This window comes from Arachis stenosperma, chromosome 10 (genome assembly GCF_014773155.1).
Source record: "Arachis stenosperma cultivar V10309 chromosome 10, arast.V10309.gnm1.PFL2, whole genome shotgun sequence".
NCBI classification, from domain to species: Eukaryota; Viridiplantae; Streptophyta; class Magnoliopsida; order Fabales; family Fabaceae; genus Arachis; species Arachis stenosperma.
Genome location: NC_080386.1, coordinates 14,335,818 through 14,345,143, shown reverse-complemented (window position 1 = coordinate 14,345,143; position 9,326 = coordinate 14,335,818). Strand labels below are relative to the sequence as shown.

At 32.3% G+C, this 9,326-nt stretch overlaps 2 pseudogenes; both read right to left on the bottom strand.

Moving 5' to 3' along the window:
* Window positions 1–326: 326 nt before the first annotated feature.
* On the bottom strand, window positions 327–1,168 carry LOC130956799 (uncharacterized; annotated as a pseudogene).
* Window positions 1,169–5,923: 4,755 nt separating this feature from the next.
* LOC130955234 (uncharacterized) lies at window positions 5,924–6,839 on the bottom strand (annotated as a pseudogene).
* Between the last annotated feature and the right edge of the window lie 2,487 nt (window positions 6,840–9,326).

Sequence of the window (9,326 nt, the reverse complement as noted above, 5' to 3'; positions counted from 1 at the left end):
GCATACATCATGTGCATTTGTTTGTTTTGTCTGCTATGCATTACCTGGGATTGCATAACTGAGTATTTATCATACTACTTGTTATATTTGCTACTTGCACTATCCGTTTCCTACTTGTACCGAAATTGTTTGGTTGCTTGTCTATGTTGAAACATAGGTGATGGAGGAGCAGAGGAAGGGTGGATTTCGTTAGGAGTTAATGTTAGGTTTAAAGTAAGTAAGTTTAGGATACTTAAATCACCTGCCCTTTTTATGGCTTCTACTTAGAGTTTAAGATTTATAATTGAATGTTGGTGTCACGACCCAAAATGAACCATGACCGGCGCTTAGGGAAACAGTTCCCTAGCAAGATCACAACAGGGACGGAGACGGTTCATTAGTAGTGACGTCGGTGATGCTCCCCTGACGACGAGCTCCGTTGATGGCAACAGCAGACGCAACGATGGTGAACGGCTCCTCCATCGCGACTCTTTCTTCCTCCCTTCACTGGCCGACTCAAACTCTCCCTCTTCATTCAGTAATGACGGTGACCCCCAACAGAGATGGTGGCGGTTGTAGCAGTTCGACGGCGGCGAGGCAAAACGGCGACAGTCCTTCTTCCGCGTCTCCTCTCTCGCACTCGTCCCCCCTCTCGGACGCACCTCTCTCGGTTCTGGCCTCTGGCCTCTGATGGTGACACAACTGCAGTGAGCTGGATGCGGCTGGTGGCAACGCGACGGGACGCGAACGGCGTGCTCCAGGCCGGCGGTGATGAGGTGCGACTCTCTCTCTCCTCGCATGGTGGCTCGGCGTGGACAGCTCCCGCCTTCCTCCTCCGTTCTCTTCTCGCGGTCTCCTCTTTTCTCTCTTTCCTTTTTTTTTCTTTCTTTCTTTTTTTCCGTCAGGGTCTAGGTGTGTGTACTGTGAGGAAGAGGATGTGACGGGAGTGAGAGTGTGTGCGGTAGTGAGTGTGTTAGAAGAGGGTTAGGGTTTGGTTTGAAAAAAAGTGGAACAAGGGGTATTGTAGGGATTTTACATTCTACTCTCCTTATAAAAATTTTCGTCCTCGAAAATTGATATAATCTTCAAAACTTTACATGGTTTTAGCACTTTACCGAACATGAGATATGAGCATAACGAGGTGCAAAAGTTGCAAGATAGGATCCTGATAAAACGATGTTACTGGCATTTCCCTACTCGTTCCCTTGACAACTTAGATATACATAGCCATCTTCACGTCGTTCGTCAATCTTTTCTAAATACAATCTTGGTTCTGTAGTCAATATCCATGGTAGCAACCAGTCTTATGTCAAGTGTTCGAATTTCAACTTTCTGAACTTCCGCATCGGTAGCTGTGTCCTAAAGAACTAACGTATCGCTTGCTATATCTGAGAATCGCACGTGACATTGAAACAAACACGAGTTTGCTTAAAAGGATTCTAAACTTAGGCAGAAAAGAGCAAACATCACAGATGGTGTTCGCAAGAATTCGGGGAGATGTGTAGGATCGCAACTAAACAAGGATATACAAAAATAGTGAAGCATGCCAAAAAGAGAATCAATCGCATCTTAGTAAGAAAATCTGAATCAAGAAACTTCGATAGAACAATAAAAGAAAAGATGGTGTATGAAGTCAAAACAAGTTTATGTTGGATCAAAGAAGTACAAAGTTCACAAGAGATGGCCACTAAAATCAATAATAATATTCACAAAGATTTAAGAGAATGACTAGAAACACAATTAAATAACACACAATCTTTTAGAATCAAAGAAGAGGAAGAACATACAAGGCCTAAAAATTTTATAATATTTATCGAGCAAAATAAGAACACTAGGACAATGAAGTTAAAGAAAACAATAAGAAGCAACAACACTATAGGTAAGGAAAGCTAAACAACAACAAACATACAACGTAAATAAAATACCCACAACAATTATAAATCGAAATCCCAAGCAACAATACAAAGACAATAACAGAGGGACAAAGCAAAACAACAAATACAAGATTTGACCGCACCTTTTAAAAAGACAATTATACAATTATGAAAATTAAAAACAGTAATTGTCACAAAAATTAACATCCTCATTTTTTCTTATCTAGAATTCCTTGACAAAGGCCATTTGAAATAATTATTGCCATAACCTTGAATATTAAGTATACTAGAATAAAATTTAATAGCTTTTGACTATAAATAAAAGATAAATAACGTAAAACATAATGAGAAAATGCAAGCAATCATGTCATTATTTCCAAGGCCAAAATTCACCTATACATTTAACTTATTTTTGTCATTATTGTAAAATAAAGTTAAATAATTTCCTATAATCATGTAGCTAAACTTAGTATGAAGTTACAAATAAATTCACATATAAAATAATAATAATAATAAAACTAAAATTTAAAATATTGGTAATTAACACACTAGGATCAATTATAATAATTACTTTCTTTCTTTTTTTTTTGGGTCTAAATCTCCAATTATGAATTTGCTCTTAACATAATCAAAGCACATAGCAAAAGAATTTCAGAAAATTAGTATGAAATCAGATTTCTTGTAAAGATAAAACACCAAAAAAAAAAAAAACAAATCATATTCATAAATATATATATACTTTATCTTTTTTTTTGGATAAATGGAAAACACACATGCAAGTATAACTATGGTTATAGAAAAAGTTGACTATTTTTTATGTGAAAAGGAGAACAACAATTATAAACTATAAATTACCAATTGTAAACCAGTCATTATGCATACACTAATGCACATATTTTATATAGACAAATATCTATATCTGCTTTGCAGCAGTTTTCAACCGATATTAATGGCTCTTAAAATTTTAATATGCATAAGAATAAATAAAATGAAAATAGGAGCATATAATCATCAATGGTTGGAGGAAGATGTGAAATCCTTGTAAAAGAAATTTCTCAAAAGAAAAATGAAAGGAAAAGCTTAAAGTAATGGTGAGGTTTTATGTATAAAATACATTCTAATAGAAATCAAAACGCCAAATGCTGAAATACTTTAACAACTTCGCAAAGAGTCAAGAATTATAATAATTAAATACTTAAATGAGTGCAAAGCCAGAGAATAGAACTTCCATAATCGTGACAAAGAAACTAATGATTAAGATGTAAAGCAAGGAAATATTCAAGTAAATACTCCATAATACTAATAATAAAATTAGCAATAACTTCGTTACAAGAGAAAAGACTTTCAAATTACTAATCATTCAATAAAAAAAATCCTAACTTGTTGAAAAATTCACCAAAATAGTCTATATATTATGATTGTCCCAATAAAATTTCAAGTTGTTTTGAATATTGATTCCCACTTATAAATTTAAAAGCAACAAAGTTCACAAAAATCCTATATTATCACATTAAAATAAATAATATATTTTCAATCCTAGTGAAAATTTAATTTAAAGTATCATTGTGTAGCTCAAGTAAGTACATAATTTTACTTACACTATTTTATTTCACAAACCCAACCAAATGTAATTCATGAAACATCAAGTTTCGTTGAGAAATCAGATAATTTTAAAACTAGAGTTATTAAGGGGTACATAATAAGAAAGCATGGTTTATAATAATTAATTGAATATAGTAAAGAAAAAAATTCGTATAAGTAATTTATTTTGCTTTAAGAAATTAGATATCTAGTCTTTTTATTAAAAATTGTCAACAAAGAAATTAGATATCTAGTCTTTTTATCAAAAATTGTCAACAATTCTTTCCAATCTCTAAGATCTACTTCCAAATATCACAAAGGCACTACAAATCAAGAAAATCAATCTCCCTAAACCTCTGAGAATAAGAACAATAGTTGAAAATAAGAAAATTTTCAGAAAAACAAGGGTTAAGAAAATTCTCAGGTTTCAGATCATACTCAAAAGCAAAATTTATCTTATAATCACCAACCAAAAGGCAAGCGTTCACAATCTTTTTCTCAACTTATCAAGCAGGAAATAGTTCCGTGACAAAAAGTCATATTCAGCAACAAAGAACCATAATGAAAACAGATCATCAATTAGAAAAACAAAACTAAACTTCTAGATCGAAAAAAAATCGATCCAGCTAACTTATCACACAAAATAATTCACTACACATAAGTAAAGAAAATCAACAATCGAACAAACAACAATAACACTCTATTCATATGTTGCATCACATAGTCCTTCTTGAGCAACTAAATAGCATGTTTTCAAAATTATTTATTTGAAAAAAAAAATCAAAAGCTAATCAAAATTATGTTAGCTTCAAAAATCATCAACATAAGAAGGAAAATCTCAATATCGCTTATCAAATCCAGAACAAAGCATCTCGATCAGAAACTCGGCAAATTCATGCAATCCACAAATCAAAATACAATTCTATAAGGAAATCAGATTGTAATTCACAACAAACATAAATCGAATCTTTTAAGTAACTCATGAACTATTGACATTAGGAATCATAGAGAACAACCTAAAGACGAAGAAGATTAAAGCACACATTCACAAAATCAGAGAAAATTAGAACTAGCTAGGAGAGAAATCGCAAACCAGAACCAAAACTGAAACCCTTGCAAAAACACATTCGAGAAAATCTACCAAAGGATATGTTAAGATTGGGTACAAAAGGACAAGAGTAGTAAGAAGCGGTAGAGGACGCATGCTCTCAATAATCAGAAGACAACAATGACATCGAGGACAAAGAGGACATTCCTATAGACCTTTGATAGTGCCACAATTTGTACAAATAGGCGCGCTTCTATTTATACAATTGTGATCCTATCATAGGACACTTGCTCCATATTACACAGATTAAACCTAAGCTCTGATACCACTTTGTCACGGCCCAAAATGAACCATGACCGGCGCTTAGGGAAACAGTTCCCTAGCAAGCCTATCAGACTCAAATATAAATTAAATAAGAAAGTTACAAATATTTTAAAGAAATTTACAGTTTCTAAAATGAATAATTTCATATTTTTATTAAAAGGTAAAATAAATAGATATGGATGGATCCTGCCTGTGACATATGGAGCATATGACGTCTAAGAACTCAACAAAAATGAAGTACCAATTGCAGATCATCACTCTTGAATAGAAGGCTCACACATTCAAGTATTTGTTCCTGAAAAATATTTTTAGAAAAAACGGAATGAGTTTTGCAACCCAGTGACTAGACAATACATCTATTATCCACATGAGACCAGATAAACATTATCACAAAAATAATTTTAGTTAGAAAATAATAATTTATATGAATATGTGAATCAATAAGGGAGTTCTCATACAGAAATAAAATCAAATAGTCCACACTTAGGCGGCTTCACCTCTAAGGGTAGCCCTTTCCTCTCGTGTGTCCGTACGGAATAACAGATCCAACGTGTGGCCTACACGTTAGGCTAGAAATGCCCCTGCTAGCTGAGGTCTGAACCAGATGCATCTAGGTTAACGTCATAACCGCCATTAACTAGGTTTTCTAATACGAGCCTCCCAAACCAATTCAAAAACATATAATTTCAAATACATCAAATATTTGATCTTTCAAATATATAAGGTATCGAATCAAATCAAATCAGATAATACTTTCTTACCAGAAATTTTTTTCAATCATAAAAGAATTCAAATATATTTCACAATTTTTTTTTAAAGTAAATGAGTACCAACAAATACTTTAATGCTTCAAAAACAAATATTCAAGTAAAATCAAATATTGTGAAATAATGCAAAACTTCATAAAAATATATATAGTCTCATGTATAGTTCTAAAAGTATAAACTTCATAAAAATAAATTATTTAGTTCTAATAAATCAATTATTCTAATCAATGTAAAATCGTTCAAGGCAAATATAGTGAGTATAATTAAAAGATCATAATAGATATATATCAAAATAATTATAGATGCAAAATCAAACAATTATAAATATAAAGCCTACTCATAACATGGTCCTAAGGGATCAAAGATATCGAACCCGGGGTGCCAAAATCCAAGGTGAGAAGGATTGAAGTAAAATAAAATGAATGAGCGCAGAATTTGGATCGAGACGATGGCAGCAACTTCCACGGCTACATCGCAGATGTAATCATAACATCAACAGCTCCAACCGTTCCATGATAGAACTAATACCAGTACTCAAGATAATTTCCAGCAGAAACGCAACAAAAGTAGGGCGATAGTACTAAAATAGAGATATATTATCGCAATTAAAATCAGAGCATGTAAGAAAAGAAGAAAATATAGCAGAGTAAAGGTGGAAGCGTTACAGTTTCATAAATGGAGTCAGAACAGGAGAAAAATTGTGCTGATTTAGAGACAAGAATGAAGGGAGTGTGGGGCTGAGCAAGATCACAACAGGGACGGAGACGGTTCATTAGTAGTGACATCGGTGATGCTCTCCTGACGACGAGCTCCGTTGATGGCAACAGCAGACGCAACGATGGTGAACGGCTCCTCCATCGCGAATCTTTCTTCCTCCCTTCACTGGCCGACTCAAACTCTCCCTCTTCATTCAGCAATGACGGTGACCCCCAACAGAGATGGCGGCGGTTGTAGCAGTTCGACGACGGCGAGGCAGAACGGCGGCAGTCCTTCTTCCGCGTCTCCTCTCTCGCACTCGTCCCCCCTCTCGGACGCACCTCTCTCGGTTCTGGCCTCTGGCCTCTGATGGCGACGCAACTGCAGTGAGCTGGACGCGGCTGGTGGCAACGCGACGGGACGCGAACGGCGTGCTCCAGGCCGGCGGTGATGAGGTGCGACTCTCTCTCTCCTCGCATGGTGGCTCGGCGTGGACAGCTCCCGCCTTCCTCCTCCGTTCTCTTCTCGCGGTTTCCCCTTTTCTCTCTTTCCTTTTTTTTCTTTCTTTCTTTTTTTCCGTCAGGGTCTAGGTGTGTGTGTGTGCTGTGAGGAAGAGGATGTGACGAGAGTGAGAGTGTGTGCGGTAGTGAGAGGTGAGTGAGTGTGTTAGAAGAGGGTTAGGGTTTGGTTTGAAAAAAAGAGGAACAAGGGGTATTGTAGGGATTTTACAGTTGGAGTTCTAGGATTGCCTCTGGCATTCCCAAGACCTTATATATTATGTGTGTGGCACCTTTACCATGCTGAGAACCTCCAGTTCTTACCCCCATACTGTGTTGTTGTTTTCAGATGTAGGTCGAGTGGCTCCTTGCTAGGTATTTGGATTCCTGAAGCGGAGTAGTTCTGGGCTATGTTGATTGTTATTTTGTATATATATGTGCACTTAGCTTGCTCTCCAAGAAACTTGACTATTTTGTTCCTCATAGAGGTTACAAGAGAGTTAGGGACTTATTTCTGTATTTTGGATATTTGGGATACTTATGTATATATATGTAAATATTCTCCGGTCAGCCTTGACTTCGCAGCCTGAGTCAGGAGCTAGTTCCACTGTATTCTTGGCTCTCTTTTACTCTTTCGCTTATTCATATCTCTAACCCTTAGGTTTCTTAGCACGCAAGTGATTCCGTTTCCTAAGTGTTGCGCTTTTTATTTTGCGATTTTATTTTACCCGTTTTTCAAGACTCTTAGTATATTATGTTTTTTCACTATTATAAGTAAATATTTTATGATTAGAGGTCCGTAACACCACACTACCTCTGTTCTACGACTTGAGTGTAAAACTCTGTATAGTAGGGTGTTACAATACGAAAATTGATATTTAATAACTAAAATTCTATTAATATCAATTATTCTAATAAATTTAATTTATTTCTTTCTTGTATTGTGTATCAACTTTATTTAATATAATTTTCAAATAAAATATGTACACTTCATGATTTGAATAAATTAGTCAAATATTTATTAAAAAATAAAATTTACAAATAATATTAATTTAGAATAATAAAATATGAGTAATAATTAAGAGACTTAATTTATCTTTTTAATTATTCTTTTAATACTTAGATGAATAAAAATTTTAAAAATATAAAACTCTATTTAAAAATTAGGAGAATAATTAAAAAGATGAGTTAGAATTTCTAATAATTTTTATATAAATTAAATAGTAAAAAATTAAATTAAAAAAGACTAACAAAACATAAATTAAATAAATATTTTCTGCACCTCGTATAGGTATATACTCTAGTTTGTATTATAACAAATACCAGTCAATATTTTTGATAATGTTTTGAAAGACTAACTTGACTTGTGTTAATGAACAATTTTGATTCATATATGTTATAATACAGAAACACTAAAATGGCTTGTTTACCCGTATATTTCTTAGATCATATTGAGTCTTAACCAACGAAATCAACACACTTAGAATGTGTTTGATAAAGTTTATTGGAAGTGTTTGAACCTTTTTAAGCACATAAGTTAATGTCTTGTATTTGGTAAAATAAAAATTTATGTGCATGTATTTTTAGTTTTTAAGAGTTGACAGTATTTTTTAAAGTATCTATGAAAATATTTTTTAAAATTAATTTGTATTTTTTTAAGCTAAAATAAAAAATTTAATATAAACCTTTATATTTCTTACTTCTTTTATTTTTGTCTACTAAAATTATTTTAAATTTTAAAAATAATTTTATCAAACACTTATTATAGCTTTTTTTTTAACTTATGGTATCTTTTAGGTTAACTGGGTGAAAATTAATTAGTTGTAAATCTAAACTATATTTATGAGCTTAATTTGATGTTTGTTAATAAATTATTATATACACAAAAATGAGATTACACAATTATTATAGTCTATACTTATTAAAACTACTTTTATTTTGTTTTACAAAAAGTAATAACTATTGTAAATTTGAAAAAGATCTATAAAAATTAAAAAAGACAAATGATTTTTAAAGGACTTTGTTAAAATTCTAACTTTTTATTTAATAAATAACTAATTAATAATAAAAATTTAGGGTTAACCACCAAAAAGGTTCTCGAATTATTCAGACACTGACAAAAATGTCCTGAATTTTACTATCAACAAAAATGTCTTTAAATAATTTAAAAACACGACAACAATATCCACAGTAAATATATATTTTCAAAAAATGCCATAGAGATTGAATTTTGATGTAATTTATTACAAGAATAATTAAAAGAATGAGATATTATTATTCTTAAAATTTGGTGATTTTTTTCTAAGTATGTATTTTTTTGTAATTTTTTAAAAGTATTATTAGTTGTTAACAAAAAAATTATAAAAAAATATATACTCAACGAAAAATTACCAAATTTTAATGATAGTAGTATCTTATTTTTTTAATCATACTTAAAAAACTGTATCAAAATTTAATCTCTAATATATTTTTTGAGAAATACATATTTAATGTTAGATAATCTTACAAAAAAACTAACATTAAATAAATATGTATTTCTCAAAAAATACATTAGAGATTG